Source organism: Hemicordylus capensis, chromosome 2 (assembly GCF_027244095.1).
Source record: "Hemicordylus capensis ecotype Gifberg chromosome 2, rHemCap1.1.pri, whole genome shotgun sequence".
Classification (NCBI taxonomy): domain Eukaryota; kingdom Metazoa; phylum Chordata; class Lepidosauria; order Squamata; family Cordylidae; genus Hemicordylus; species Hemicordylus capensis.
This window is the reverse complement of record NC_069658.1, coordinates 319003595-319020798: the sequence shown is the minus strand read 5'-3', so window position 1 is coordinate 319020798 and position 17204 is coordinate 319003595.

The window sequence follows — 17204 nt, the reverse complement described above, 5'->3', positions numbered from 1 at the left end:
GGGCAGCAGTTTGAAGTTCCCTGCATCTGCTAGAGTTTCTTAAGGATCCTGCATAGCAGGCCTCCAGCTCCTTCCTGCGCCTTACAGCATTTCTGTCCCTTACTGGTCTGATGGCTAATGGCTTGGCCACACAAAAAAGGACCTTCCTTAGGCTCTCAAGAACCACCAAAATCCCAGCTCCTCAGAACTGAAGTCAATCTCTCCTCCTCCTCCTCCTCCTCTTCCTCCTCCTCCTCTCCACCTGCCTTCCCAACCCTCTTCAGCTGCCTTCATCCCACTATTCCACACCCCTTGGCCACTGTTGCCTAGCACCCATTATCTGTGGAGTGCCTCCATACTCAGTCTGCCACTGTCAAGCCAAACATGCTGCCTCTTCTGAAGCTCATTCTCCTAAATGGAGGCCTCTCTACCAACATCCTGCTCCTTGCCTAGGATCCCGGCATATGAATATTCTTAGGAGAAGCAGAGCTGTGGTCAGGAGTCTGGCCAAGATCAGACTACTGGATACTCTAGACACAGAAGGACCTCTGTCTGGATCAGGGCTGCCAATCGTCAGCCCTCCTGCTGGACTTTGGACTACAACTCCCCATCATCCCTGACGGTCGGCCACTGTGTCTGGGGATGATGGGAGCTGTAGTCCAACAGCAGCTGGAGGGCTGAAGTTGTGCAGGCCTGATTTAGATGGATGGTCCTGTGAGCATGCAGCACAGCTGGCACAACAGCCGCATACACTGAGAATGGAGTCACCATTCTAGGGAAGGGGGAGCTGTGTTTCTTAGTTCTACTGCAGAAGTCCTTCGGGGTGTTAGACGCCAGGAGATGATGTTTCACCTCTATAACATGACCAATAGGCTTTAGACTGTGAATCTTAATTCCTGCTGTGGAGTGAAGCATAGTGCAACTTATAGCCTGATCTAGTAGATCACCACACAACACCTGAGCACCTAGGACTGGGGAACCCAAATAGTGCAATGTCAGAATGCTGCACTGCCAAAGGACTCTATTGCTAAGAGAGGGTAACCAGTAAGGTCATAGATGGGATCGTAGACTGTGTGGCCTCCTAAGCAGCTGGCTCTTCTTGTGGTCAAAGGAACGCATAGGTGAATATTTTTCTAGTAAGTGACCACATAGGGGAAGAAATTACTTGAGCAAGGCTAGAGGTGGACTGCTGTGTCTTGCTTGTCTGCTCTTGAGACTGCTTTAGCTCTGTGTCATCACAGTTAATGCAGACTTACAGAAAGGAGTAGTTAGAGAACCAAATCCCTAAAGCATGTGCAATCATGATGATGGCAGCTCAACTGAGGCCAAAGAGACTCCTGCTGCTGCAGGTGCTATGAGGATTGGGCTGTCCCTTCCAATTGTTAAAATGCCTATGCTACAGATAGAGTCCCTCTGCCAGGAGTCCTTCTTTAACACTGGTAACATCCAACTGGAAAAATCAATCAACTAAAATTCCCTATTTTATGAAATTAGATTGCATTAAAAACAGCATAAAGCTAGTCATGCACATACTTCTATAGAATGCACCATGACTTTATGTTCAAAATTTGACTATGTCTATTGCATCATTTAAATGTATTTATTCAATACATTCTGTCCTAAAACCTCTTGCTAAGGATTTTTAATATGTAATTTCCCTCAGTCACTTCACAGTGTTTGCTGAAAGTCTAGATCTCTCTTTATTTCTTAGATTGTTCGGTTTTTTATGCTAACAGATATGTGTGACTTGACAACTACTGTATTTTAGCTCTAAACATACAAGAAATTCCCAGTCTGTTCAGTGACTTTTCCATCCTGTTTCTTTATTCTGCAAGATCTTGATGTTAAAAACATAAGAAAAGCCCTGCCAAATCAAGCCAATGGCCCATCTAGTCCAGCATCCTGCTTCATGCAGTGGCCCACCAGGTGCACCTAGGAAGCCCACAAGCAAGGAGAGGAAGGCAACCTCCCACTCCCATTGGTGTTCCCTAACACATGATGTTCAAGGGTTTGTCACCTCTGATGACAACTATCCAAGCTAGTCCTATCCTCCATAAATTTGTCTAATTCCTTTTTAAACCATCTAGATTGGTGGCTATCACCACATCCAGTGACTGCAAATTCCATAGTTTAACTATGTAAAAAAGCATTTCCTTTTGTTGTCCTGAATCTCCCAGCATTTTGCTTCAACCGATAACCCCAGATTCTAATATTATGAGGGAGAAAAACTTTTTATCCACTTGATCCACACCATGAATGATTTTATACACTGCATCATATCCTTATTTACCCGCCTGTTGTTGTTTGAAATTAAGGAAGATGTTATAATAAGAGGCATGCATGCTTTTATATATTCCCGATTCATTTCCAAGTAAGATGGACTCCAGTTCAGCTACAGTTATTCTGCCAAACGAAGTCCCTTTGCTTTCTGTGGGACTTGCAACCCAATCCTGTGCATATGTCCTGAGAATTAAGTCCCAGGCCACTGAGGTCAGTGGAACTTACACCCAAATAAATGTGCACAGGACTGCAGCCTTAGCCACAGCTGCCTTGTGGAGGGGGGCACAGACCCATATTGTATGGGTCAGACTCTTGTGCTGAGCAAGGTGGAGAGAGAGCTCTTTTTCTGTGCTTGGAGTTGCCTGCTTGCTGATGGGGGGACAGTGAACACTGAAGGATGCATGTTCCAAGTATTTGGAATTCAAGTCACATCCGCTGGAAGGGCTAAAAGTGGTCTGTGCAAGTGTATACAAGGACAGCTGATTTTATTTGGTTGGGGAGTTGTTTTATTATTTATTTAATTGTGTATTTATTTATTAAATTTATACCCCACCCAAACTTACATCTCTAAACTTACGTTTTAGAATCTCATGGACTAGAATTACATACCTGTGTGCTTGCTCCTGCACTCCTGCATGTCTACACAACCTGTCTGTAAATTAACAAATTATTATTACAAAAATACCTTAAAACTCTTGTACTCCTTCTTCCAAATGAAAGCCTACACTGTAAATGCTGCCCTGGCCTTCAGAGAAAGGGAGTGTAAAACTCTATATAAAGTTTACATGTAAAAGCAGTATTTTTATTTTTTTTAAATCCTAATGACAAAAATGAAAATGCTATTTCCTGCAACCATACACTGTCAGGATTCTTCTCCCTTTAAGAAAGGGATATATTACAATTTGTATTTTACAAATACTTTAGCACGGGAAAGTAAAGGAGAGAACTAAGCTAAGCTGGAATGTGCATAGCTTTGGGCTGCCCTCAGATCACAGATGCTTTCTTTCTAAGGGCAATTTAGTTTTTTCTTTCTCTTTTTTCTGATCTCAGCTTTTACTATGAACATGACGAAGCGTACTTTATAGCTATCCATTCTTGAAAGCAGTGGTGGGAGCGGTGGAGAACTGAGTCAACAAATGATGTGTGCAAAAAGGCTCAGAAAACAGAGGAAAGGTGGCATTCTGTGCTGATCAGAAACAAGATGCTACCCGACATCTCTATGTAACCCAGCCCATCACTGCCTTCCTGCTTGCACCTATTGCCCCACGTACACATACCTTGTTCCACTTCTACTTTCCAAGTGATTCTGTCAAAAAGTTGCAATCAGCAGTCAAGTAAACACATTAAATGAATCTAAGCAAGTTCAGCTGCTTGAAAGCACATGCTGAATTTAGATTCTCACACACAGAATTTACTACACAGTATATGTTGTTGATGGGTGGTGAATAAAGATGTTTGTACCATCTGTTTGTTGGACTTGATTATCAGAACCAGAGTTGCTGATCCTCCAGAACTGGCCTGGACTCTCCAGGAATTGGCGTCAATCCCTAGGTGACCACTGAAGGCAATCCTGGAGGTTTTAATGTGATATTGTGAAACCCACTGGCAAAAATATTGGAGGGAAACCTCCAGGAATAGCTTCAGTCAGATTTGGTAACCCTGTTAAGTGTAAAAGAAATGCACATAAGGAGGAACTCAATGCAGGCCTGTCATCTGACTTGAGCATTGCCACTTCCAGCCAGAAACCATATATTCAGTGGAATGCATACATTTGATTGTTCTCACCATTGGAAAGAATGTGTGCATGATTCTACAGTCAATATAGGCAACTTTTGAAGACCATTTTTGGCTTCTTGAGGGATATATACAAGCGATCACATGCAGAGAGTGAATTTGTCTTTGGGAAAATGTTGGCGTTTGTCTAATGTTTTCTACAAAGTATATCAAGGAAAAATCTGTTTCACTGCTGACCAGGCAAATATCAAGGTATATATACTAGGCCTGACCAATCCAGAGCCTTCACACTGCCAGCCGATCACAAGGGGTAATATTGCACATCCCTATGCCTTCTGTACCTGAAAAGCTCTTTAAGACCTGAGAACACACATTACATAGTTGCTCACTAACTTGGGATCCAGCCTCAGGCTGGAAAATTCCTAGTATAAACCTTGAAGTTGCTAAGGTATATATGCAACTAAGTTTTTATTATATGAAGCAGAATCTGTTCTAGAGGACAATTTCTGAGTGTTTCCTTTTTGCCCGAATCAGAGTACTTGGGTGCATCTGAAAGAGATGAAGATTTAGAAAGACCTTTTCTCCACCTACTGGATAGCACATCTCCAATGATGCCAGACTACTATGGTTTCTCACAAACCTGCTAAATGCAATCTTCTTTTAAGGAACCAACACTCAGGAATTGTCTTCTAGAAGGGATTTTGCTTCATCTGATAAAAACTCAGTTGCATATACACCATTCTCAGCAACTTAGAGGTTTATACTAGAAGTTTTGTAGCCTGAGAGACTGGGTCCTAACTTAGTGAGCAGCTTTGAACTACGTGTTCTCAGGTCTTACTGCTTTTCAGGTACAGAAAGCATAGGGATGTGCAATATTAGCATCTGTGATTGGCTGGCAGCTTGATGCTCTGGATTGGCCAGGCCTAGTATATGTACCTTGATATTTGCCTGGTCAGCAGAACAGTATTTCTTTGTTCCAGTAACTGATCTCAGGAACCCTGGGTTGGAACACACACTCCAGGTCTGGATTTGGTTACAGCCACCCACAAACCTGGCCTGATCCCGACACCCTCAACCTAGTCCTGATAGATGCTGCATCAGTAAGCAGTTCCAACCCTGTACATGATTAAAAAAAGAACAAGACAACCAAGTCTTTATTATAATCCTAATTAATAAGCTGCTGAAACAGAAGTCAAAAGGCTTAGTTGTAGAAGATGTTTTCCTCACTGGCACCCATTTCCCTCATTCTCTGTAGCTAAAGTTGTTTAAGCATTCTGCTAGCTTGCTGGTTTATTGCTATGAACACAGCATAATATAACAAAGCCATGCACAGTGTAATGCGGCATAGATAGCATCAAGGTCCAAGAATCTTACTTTAATAGCCTGCATGTTTAGTCCTAGGCCAGCATGCTGTAAAGCAACAAGAGGTTTGACTGTGGTTAAAAGAGAATCCCTTCCCCCCTCCCTTTGAATATGACCCATGTTTCTGGAAATGCACACAGAGGAAAGAAGAGGACATGCCCCAAGAGCTGCAGCTGGGGTCATGTGTGCTGGTGCCGTGGCTGTGCTGCTACTCATCTAATGAGCGTGTGGAGTGGCTCAAAATGGTTACTGTGTGCACTGGAGATACAGGCATGCTGTTAAGTCGTCGCTGCACGTACAGTGTGTGAGCAGCAGAGTACAGGCAGTGCCTGTGCTGCAGAATAAGCAATTCCAAGGGAGGAGCAATTGGCACAGCATAATCATTGTCTTCAGCAGCAGATATTATTCTGACCCTTCAAGCAGCCACCTAAGCATTATTACTGACTCTCCAGTGCTTTCCAAAGCAGCCATTTGACATGTAGCAATATGGAGATACTTCTTGTTTCATTTGTGGTGAAGCAACAAGGTTCTAATTATTTCTTCTTTTCAGCTCAGGGTTGATTTGTTGCATAATGATGGTAAGGCTACAATTTTAAAGGCAGTTCAAAGTTTTTGTCTTCAGTTGCATCATTTGACCAAGCAATTGTTTTTCTGATCTTTTCTTCTTTCTTTAAGATGAAAGAGACAAAACTTGGGATCCAGGGAGGAAAGGGTCTCCACCCGTCGCCTCCTTACAGGGCTGCCATTGCTGGATTCTTCTTAATTTTTAGTACTTGTCCATGAATCCTTAACTTTCTTTTGGACTCTTTACTTTGCAATATACCTTGCAATATATAATTTCAGAAAATTCAGGAGATGAAGTATGACTTTCCACTACACCTAGATACACAGCAGTGCAAAATATGCTGTTAAGGAATCAGGATCATCAGACACCTTCAGACAGAGTCAGATTCTTCAATGTTATAAAGCCCTAGTAAGAGGCTCTAAAAAATAATATATATAAGGGAAATGAGAATATGTTTTTTAACCATTCAAAGACACACAGCAGCCTTACTGCAGCAGGAGGCCAAAACCTTATGTGAAGAGTCACTCTGCAATGAAATTAGTCAAGAAGAAAATAAACAAAGCCTACCTAGACAAAATAAAAGTAGCACATGAATAGCTAGGTCTCTGAGCAAATGACTAGTTTCTAGTAGATAAAGCCCCACTAAGTGGGCAAAGATACACCTTTCAAAGTGGTGATTCTCTATGTATCAGACAGGGAGAGAGCAACTGGCCCTATCCTGTCCCACTACAACATCCCTCCAGTGGCTGTGGCTGTTGTCTAACATGTTTCCTTTTAGTCTTGGAGCCCTTTTGCAGCAGAGAATTGTTTTATTTCTTTTTTAATATAAACTACTTTGAGAACTTTTTTTGTTGCAAAGTGGTATATTATTGTTGTTATTATTGCTGTTGTTGTTTACACAATCAGACAGGTGTTATTGACTGGTTTGTTTTATCCAGACATCAAGTCCTTCCCAAGGACCTGGGATGGCTGAATTTTATTGTCAATTGTTATAGATATCGTCACAGAATATAGGCTGTTCCCAGTAAAGTTGCTTTTTGTAATTGGCTAGTGGTGATTTCTGTGGCCCCTATGAGGTGCTCTTCAAGGTCTTTTGGAATTGCACCTAGGGCACCAATTACCACTGGGATTATTTTGGTCTTCTTCTGCCACAGCCTTTCAGTTTCAATTTGTAGATCTTTGCATTTTGTGATTTTTTCTATTTCTTTTTCTTCTATTCTGTTATCCGCTGGTATTGCTATGTCCATTATTTTAACTTAACTTGTTTTTCTTTCATCTCGACTACAGTTATATCTGGTATATTGTGTGGCAAATGTTTGTCTGTTTGTAGTCAGAAGTCCCATAATATTTTTACATCTTCATTTTCTTCAACTTTTTCAATGTTATGGTCCCACCAATTTTTGGCTACAAGTAGCTTGTATTTTTGCAGATTTTCCAGTATATCATCCCTGCTACTTTGTCATGCCTTTGTTTGTAGTCAGTCTGTGCAATCTTTTTACAACAGCTGATTAGGTGGCCCACGGTTTCATCTGCTTCTTTACAAAGGCGGCACTTGCTGTTTGTTGTTGACTTTTCTACTTTTGCTCTTATTGCATTTGTTCTTAGTGCTTGTTCTTGTGCAGCCAGTATTAAACCCTCTGTTTCTTTCTTCAAGTAACCATTCTTAAGCCATTGCCAGGTCTTGGTGATGTCTGATTTCCCTCTATTATTGTGCAAATATTGCTTGGTTCTTGACTTGTTCTTTCTTGTAGGCCTGCTTTTTTTCATTGGTGTTGAATAGTTTCTTGTTATTTACCATTTGAAGTGCATCTTCTTCACTGTCTTTGATATATTCTTCAAGGCCTCTTTTCTCCTTCTCTACTGTTTGATGGACTTGCAGCATTCCTCTTCCACCTGAGCTGCGAGGAAGCTATAGCCTATCTACATCACTGCGGGGGTGCAGAGCATGATTGATGGTCATTATTTTCCTGGTCCTACGATCTAGCGTCTCTAGCTCTGCCTGGGTCCAGTCTATTATTCCTGCAGTATATCTGATAATAGGTATAGCCCAGGTGTTTATGACTTGTATGGTGTCCCCACCATTGAGTTTGGACTTTAGGATTTTTCTAACTCTCCTGATGTATTCATTTCCAATTTTTCTTTTATTTATTTTTGTTTATTTCATTTATTTTTTTACATTTATATCCCGCTCTTCTTCCAAGGAGCCCAGTGCTGGAGCCCAGTGCTGGACTACATACTTGAGTTTCTCTTTCACAACAACCCTGTGAAGTAGGTTAGGCTGAGAGAGAAGTGACTGGCCCAGAGTCACCCAGCTAGTTTTATGGCTGAATGGGGATTTGAACTCGGGTCTCCCCGGTCCTAGTCCAGCACTCCCACTACACCATGCTGGCTCTCAGTGTGTGCAATGTCATCAGCCTGGAGAATACCCAAGTATTTGTAATGTTCTTTCTCTTCCAGGTTCTTGATCTTGCTTCCATTGGGCAGTTCTATTCCTTCTGTTTTTCTTATTTTTCCTCTGTTCATTATTAACTCAGCACACTTGTCTAGTCTAAACTCCATTGCTATATCGCTACTGAATATACGGACAGTGTTTAGCAGTGATTCGGTTTCTGACTGGGACTTTCCATAGAACTTCAGATTGTCCATGTACAGCAGATGGTTGATTTTACTGGATTTTTTCGATGTTTGGTATCCGAGGCCTGTTCTGTTTAGAATTTGTGAGTCATGGCGATTACAAACAACAGAGGGGATAGAAATCATTTTGTCAATGAGCAGCTGGTCTTTTGTGCCTCTGGTGTTTGGGCAATTTCCTTTCTGTTCAACTGGAAGCTGCTTATTAGTTAATAAGTGTTGCATTACTTCATCTGCTATTATTCCAGTTAATAATTTGAACATGGTTGGCAGACAGGTTATCGGTCTATAATTACTTGGAACTGCACCTTTTGCTGGGTCTTTCATGATGAGATGAGTTTTCCCAGTTGTTAGCCATTGTTCAGTATCACCGCCTTGCAAAATGTGATTGAACTGTTTTGATAGTTGTTTATGAAGGCTTGTTAGGTGTTTAAGCCAAAAGCCATGCAGTTCATCGTCGCCTGGTGCAGTCCAATTTTTAATTTTCTTTGCTCTTTCACTTATTAATTCTGATGTTATTATTAGATCTTGCATTTGTTGGTTACATTTTTTGACCTCTTTCACCCAGCCTGCTTTTTTATTGCACTGTTTCTTCTTTATTTGGTGTTTCTAAGTTTCTTGCAGTTTCTCCTTCTATGCTTTGGTAGAAACGTCTCTGATTCAACTGGAATTGGAGATTCTGCCTGTGTTGTGTAATTCTGGCTTCGTATCTACTAATCTTCTTTGACACTGATGTTATTTGCTGCTTTATTATTTCCAGGACTTCTCTAATTTTCCTTGAATCTAGGTGGTATTTTTGGATCAGATACTGTTTGGTGTTTTCATTCTTCAGCTTCTTGTCTTTCATACCTTTCAATTTACTAGCATCTGATCTAAGCCTGGCGATTTTATTTTCTCATCTAATCTTCCATTTAGGTGATGTACTACTTTCTTTTTTTACAGATCCCCTGATCTTATATCCAAGCTCTTGTGTTGTTATTGTTGCTGCATTGTACATTATTTGGTTTGTTTCTTGCAAATTATGTTATTTCTGCAGGTGCAGCATTGACATCTTTTAATGCCTGAGCAAGTTGTTTTTTGGCAACTGTTTTTAGAGCTGGAAGTCGAACCCTGGTGGTTGTTTGGTTCATGTGCTCAGCTATTTTTTGCTTTAGTTCTTGTTACTTGTCTGGTAAATGGCATTCAGGTTTTTGAGGTGAAGGCAAAGGAGAGGTTGCCTGGTTTTGATTTTGAAACAGTTCAGCAACAGTGGCATCCTCTGTTTCCAACACCTCCTCCACCTGTGCCTGAGCAACTTCTTCAGTAGTGATGTGCATGGTCCGGAGCAGTCCGGACCAGCACCAAAGGGGAGCCTATCTTTTAGGGCGGGGAGGGCTTGTTTACCCCTCCCGCGCCTCTTTGCCCCCGCCAGTGGCCGTAATTTACTGTAAAATTGGGGCGCTGGAAACCAGCCGCCCCAGCCGCCGCCGCTTCCGCCGCCCCCCGCGAGCAAATTAGAGGGGAAAAAGGCTACTGCCTACAAGGAAGGGCTACTGCCGCCCTGCCGCCGCCACCCGCCACCCCCCCACGAGTGCTCACCAAGTTAGAAGCCTTTAGAGAGGAGCTCGCGAACAGAGCTCCTCTCTTATCGAAGCCTCCGGCCCAACTGGGGCCTTCCTCCCGGCGGGTAGACCGGGCCTCCGGCAAAAGCTCTAGTGGAAGAAGAGCTCTAGTGCGCGTGCGCACGTGCCCAAGGCCCAGTTGGGCCGGAGGCTTCGATGAGAGGAGCTCTGTTCGCGAGCTCCTCTCTAAAGGCTTCTAACTTGGTGAGCACTCGTGGGGGGGTGGCGGGTGGCGGCGGCAGGGCGGCAGTAGCCCTTCCTTGTAGGCAGTAGCCTTTTCCCCCTCTAATTTGCTCGCGGGGGGGGCGGCGGAAGCGGCGGCGGCTGGTTTCCAGCGCCCCAATTTTACAGTAAATTACGGCCACTGGCGGGGGCAAAGAGGCGCGGGAGGGGTAAACAAGCCCTCCCCGCCCTTAAAGCAATACCCCCCCACCCGGACCGGACCAGCCAGGGCAGAACCGGTCCTGCAGTTCGGCCATTCTATAGAATGGCCGCCGGACCGGTTCGGACACACGCCTATTCTTCAGTTGGTGGTAATTCTTCTTCCATATCTCGAGCCTGTGTTGCTCTTTGCAGTTCTTCCAGCTCAACTTCTGTGAATACTTTATTTCTTATTATGTATCTTCTCTGGTCTGCTAGCCTTTGTTCTGTTATTTCTGTATCTGGATGTTTCTCTTTCCAAATTTGGTACATTCTTTTTAAATAACCTCTTCTAGTTGGACTAGACTTGTAATAGCAGATCATTATTTCCTTGTTGGCATTTTTCGTATATTTTTTCCGGTTAAGCGACATTTCTTCCAGTAACGCTGCAGTCTCCAGCTCTGGTTGCTCAACTGAAGATCCTGAGACCTGTTGCCCACTTGCCACCAGATGTCCAGGGACTATAGCACCTGGCGCGGTCCTTGTTGACCCGGGCGACGATCGATCTGGTATAGATTTATTAAAGTTACGTCTCACCATATTGTTGATGGGTGAGGCACTCTTTGTCTGGCTCCTCTGGTGAGACCTGTCCAGTATGGTTGGACCTCTGGCATAGCTCTCACCTTCCTCAGAGCATGCATGCCCCACAACCACACCAAGGTAGTGCTTCACTGGGGGATGATGATGATGATGATGATGACTACGACAGCAATAAACTCAAAATTCCACACTACAAAACCAGTTTATGCAAATGTAAAAACAAATTATATCTAAAATAAAGCAAGTGATACAATAACAGAATAACCACTGCATATTATATACCAGCTGAACATCCACATGCAAATAAAATTAACTCCACTACTCCTTGGCCAAATTGGAATTAACTAGCCAATACACTTGATGATTTTTTTAAAAAAACACCAAAATGTATAACTTTCACTATATTTGATACATGTCTTTATTATCTTTCTCCCAACAAAACTCTTTTTATTTTCCTGTCTCCACTACCCTTGATAAGGCAAAGTCTGCATCAACTAGAACATGATCCTATCCTCCTTCCAAGAGATGTTCAATAATGAGATAACATTCAAAGTTGGTCTGAATATTGATTTAACAGCTACTGTGAATGGTCACCTAACTACAGCTCTTGATAAGTCTTGATATAATCCTATAATACAATAACATTGTTTTCACAACCAGCTGCAGCATGGCAGGAGCAGGGAAACCTGGGTTGAGAGACTCGTGAGGAGCCTTGAAACCCTCTCCTGGCCTGCTACTTCAGAGCAGGGCTACCTGGGTTTTTAACCTACCCTTTAACTAAGGTTAATGCGCCCAAGCCCCATCCAACCATGGCAGCCCCATAGTGTGTGCAATTGGGGCTGTGTTCTACAGCTCCCGGCAGCTCAGCTCCCTGAAGATCACAGAGTGCCTCTTAAAGAGTGGCCTGGCAGCCAGGAGCTGCAGCATTGCGACAATCAGTATCTCAGCTTCCGGTGCAATGGATTGTGGAATACTGGAGGACTTCCTCCTCCAGATACCCAATTTATTCAGTACCACTGTACCAATTGGGGTGTGCATGAACCATTCGATGCAGAATCAGCTCGCATTGAACTAGGCCAGTTCAGTTGCGAACCGAACAGGGGTCGGCTTGGTCTGCGATCGAACCGGACCAAGTTTGGTTTGATCCAAATCAATTCTACATCAAGAGGGAGTGGAGAAGTGGTAAGAACAGTCGTTTAAGTCTCTTACCTGGCTCACTATCTTGCCTCACTGTTTGCCACCCCCACTCCCAGCTGAATCACCTGCCGGATCGCTCTTAAAACACAGGCTGCCTGCACAGCAGAGACACAGTTCTGGCTTCTCTGCATCCCTGGAAGCTGGAACCATGCCACCGCCATGCGGGCAGCCTGTGTTTTCAGAGAAATCCAGCCACCAATACAGCTGGGGATGGGGGTAGAGAGTGGCAGGGAGTAGCAGTGAGCCTTGTAAGAAGCTTAACCTTTCTTGCCATTCCACCGCCCCTTTACTTGTAAAGGGAATCCTCACTGGGTTCCCCTTTATAAGTATGCTTGCCCAAAATGCCAAACCAGTTCGATTGAATGGACTGGACTGGCTGGTCAATTCAACCGAACCGTTTTGTGCAATGCGGTTCAAACCAAACTGCATTTTTCAGTTTGTGCACTCCATAGTGCTGATCATGTGGGTGTACGGTGTGGCAGAGTGCTAGGGCTAGTATGCTCACGTGGAAGCAGGCAGGTAGACTCCTGCTTTCCCCCAGCCTTTCCTAGCCACCAGGCATTTGGGCTGTGTGCACAACCTCAGTATGTTTTCAGGTCTGTTGATTAGTTTGTTGGAGCAGAGAATGACCTGAGCTTCTGTAACCTAAAATATGATCTACAAATAGCTTCTCTGCAGGAAAACTGCATGTATATCTTTATTTATGAGAAGTATATGGTTTGCTGCATATACACATGGTATACGTGCACTGGAAAAATCATGACTAATCACAACTTCCTGCTACATGCATGTGTGGCAAGGCACACTTGTAATGTACCATTGTAATGTACCAGTGGTTGTATTTATATACTGCCTTTTCTTCCACAGCAGTGTGCTTCCCAGGCAGTCTTTCAGTCCACGAACCCCTGACTTGCCTAGCTTCTGCAAAGTTGCTGCCTCATGTACATGGAAATATCCATAAAGGAAATAGTTTCATGTGAAACAGTTTAATTTAGATTACTATTTGTGATGGAAAAGCTTCTCCAGGACTTATTTTTACACACACCAGTTGAGAATAATAATTATATATCACTCACTAAAACATTATGCCATAAATTAAGAGCCAAAAACCATGTAGGATAAAATGACAACCAATAAAATTAGTGCATGCTTTCCTTCCTAAAGGCAGGTCTGGCCATGGTCAGAAATTTATATTAGCCAACTTTTGTAATGACTGTCAGCTGAAGTGCTTTGTACCATGAAGTGTTTGAAACACATCTCCTAAAGATATTATTTTGTGCTCTCATTGTTTGAGTGGCAGGAAATTCATTGTTGCCTTTTAGAATAAATTCCTTTTGGGGCTGTGAACTAGCATTTGCAAAACGTTCAGCGGTCAGAATGTTCCAACTCAAAACAGGCCATTTTGAGTGTCTGAGCTTGGAACAGACCACCTTTCAAATGAAGGGCCTGTTCCGAGCTTGTAACGGAATGGCCCATTAGATTTGGAACATTCTGAGCATTCCGAACTCTTCTGGCCTCTGTGCACACATGGCAGCTATTTGTGTGGTCAGCACCACCACACAAATGGCTGCCGTATGTGCATAGATGCCAGAAGAGCGCCATTTTGGATTCCAAAATGTTGCTCAGACCGTTCAGATGCGGAACGTGGCTGTTCCCTCAGAACAACTGGCTTCACTGGTTGTTCTGACTGAATGTCCCAGGGATTTAGTGTTCTGTTTTGAGCTTGGAATGGAATGCTAAATCCGATTTGTGCACATCCCTGCTGAGGACACTGGAAACTTACGGTGACTTTCTAATAGTATCTTTATTTACAAATGTACAGGTATTTATACATGTACACACATTTCCAATGTTGGAGGAGGAGGAGGATACGAAAGCAAGCACACAGGAAGGTGTCTTAGTTCTAAGCAACACAAAAGTCAGTGTGGTGGAGGACAGAGCACAGGATGTAAAATGATGACCTTTGAGTTCAAAACTGTGCTGGCTATCATGAGGCTATCTGGGAGGCTTGGGACAAATCATATATCTCAAGGGTCTTGTGAGGATACAATTTGACAGCTCGTGTACTGTATATTTCCCTGAACTCTTTGAAGGAAGAGTAGAATATCTGTGATACTTCTCCCTGTAGGAGTTTAGATGCAAGGTAAATATCCTGTTGTTCTGGCATGCTTTCAGCATGGATTATTCCTGTTCTCCCCTTTTTTCTGCTGGCTATGTTAAATTATTTTTTATCTGCTATGTTTTGAATTGTTAACTGAATGTTGGGGGTTATTTATTTATTTATTTATTTATTTATTTATTTATTTATTTATTTATCCATCCTTCTTTGTTAGCTGCCACTGAGGTCTTTTATGGGTTGGGAAAGTAGATTAAAAATATCTTGAATGAATGAATGAAAGGCCTGTTTCACACAATCTTTTTAATCTAGGTTTAATGTGGGTTACCAACATTAATCTGATCGTGTCAGCTCATGCTAAGTTACTTTATGACCCAAGATGAATCTGCGATTCCTGCCTCGGCGTGGGTTGACACAATTACATTAATGTTGGTAACCCACACTACACTATTGTGTGAACCAAACTATTCAAACTATTGTGTCAACCAGGCCTATATAAAAAATAAGATCAACAAACATCAGTCTAGAACCAGCTCTCTTCCCATTTATTCAAACTGCTTCTCTCCAAAACCTAGAGTTGGAACCTCATTTTCTCCAAAGTGAATTTCAGAGTTCCTCCAAGGAGGAAGTGACATTTGAAGAGGAATTTCTGGCTTTTCTGAAAGAGAAACATTGTAGAATTTTCTCAGATGGTTTCTCCACATCTCTGCTAAAAACTCTCTTAGATCAGGCAAAACCCAATTTTACTTTCAAGTTAGTATGACTCCTTTTCCTGACTGATCAGGAAATAAATGTTATAAAGCTAATGCTTAATTTGGAGCGAAGTCCTGTTAACTTTATCAAGGTTTATTCCCAGTGATTATGGTTAAGATTGCGTCCTAGGTTGGATTCAACAATCCTCGCGTATAGTTCCCTGAGTTATAACTGAAACTATTACAAAACTGTTGGGGAACTGATTGGCAATAGACAAAGAAAATGTAGGCTTTTTCTAATTTAGGCCCACGGTTGTTCTTCAGAACAGAGAGCTGATCTGAATGTATTTCTGGGAACAAGATTAAGGCAGATGTTTTGGGTTCACCAGATTTTAAGTATAGAGCCAATATTCTATTAAAGTATTTCAGGTCAAGGCACAAACCTAGTTTTTAAAACAGATTTGGAGCAGACAGTTCCAGACAGAAGTCAGAAACAGATCTAATGCGCAATAACTTCTTTTAAGGCATTGAGCTATAAGATTACATTATGTGATTAGATTGCTTTATGAGGCATTACTTCATGGTGTCACAATAAGATAAGGTGTGTAAAGTGCTTTGAATGCTCTAAAGCACTATATAAATGCCAAGTATTAATGGGCCTTACTCAGTGTTACCTCTGGTGCATCAATGAGCGCTGTGATTGGCATGAGCACAAAAATATGCTTCAAACCACCCAACCCACTTCTTCCAAAGCGTGGATAACTTTCCTAAACTATGTGGCTATTCCCACGATCAGCCAAAATCGGGCTAGGGGAACCTAGCCCGATTTTGGCTGATCGTGGGAGACACTGGGCTCGCAAGTGAGCCCGGTGGTTCCCAGGCGGTTAACCCACCTAAATACCCCTCCCCTAAAACCGGTTTTGCGGAGCGAGCGCTCCGCAAACCCAGGTTTTTTTTATCGTGAGTAGCTGCGGCGCGGCTCATGAGGAGACCCCTGGAGGGGAGGCAAAAAGCTGCCTCCCGGCTCTGGGGGTCTTGCCAGCATGCCCTGCGTGCTCACACAGGGCATGCTGGAGCTTCCGGGGGCCAATCGGCCCCTGCTCCCCCCAGCCCCCACCAGCTCCGTCATGGATCCAGCAATCGTGTGGGTGGCCAATCCGGCCGTCCAGGTCTCCCTTTTGGATCGTCTGCAGGGAGACAGGGCTTAGCCCGCTCTCCCTGCAAAACCGGCAAAAGCGGGTCTCACTGATCATGACACCCACCTCCTTGTCTGCCTCAGTGTTGCCCACCTTCAGAAGTGTAAAATCTGTTTCCAGTTATATCCCTCTTCTCTGAGCCTACTTCTGCCACACAATGTTGTGCATGTGTGATTTCTAAAAGAACAGCCTCTTCTTGTATCATAGGACATTTACACACACATGAGTAAGCATCGCTGGCATAAATGAAACAAGTTAGTCATGACTAACCTAAGTCCCATTAACTTCAATGGAACTTAGTCATGACCAGCTTAGTCTGGATCCTTCCCAGTGATTGTAGATTTCTGTCTTGCTTTCTACCTAAGTCCCTGCAGCATCCCCACATAATGTAGATAGAAAGCTCGCTCTCTCTCTCTCTCTCTCTCTCTCTCTCTCTCTCTCTCTCTCTCCAACACTAGTCCAGCTCCCTCACAGGATAGTTGGCGTAAAATGGCAGGGTGTACAGGGTGGGCAAAACGCTGGTCCAGCTAAAGCAGAAAAGTCCCTCAAGTAACTATCTAAATACCTCTCTCACATTTGCATATCTGCATTAAAGTTGCAAGTGGAAGAGGGGGCAGTTTAAAGTGGAGGGAGACTCTGGGATTTTATTTATTTATCACATACTAGCAGTTTCTGCAGAACATAAAGTCTTCTTCATCCCCATACATAAAATAGTACACAGAAGACACTATGGAACACAGCAGTATAGTTAAGATGAGAAGTTATTTTGACATTTTGCCATTATAAGCACTGAAAATTTTATTGCTTATAAAATCAAAGGTTTCTATCCAATCCCCTGAAATTTTGCACACATCAACTAGGCAATAAGAGACACTGCCCCTCCAAATTTGG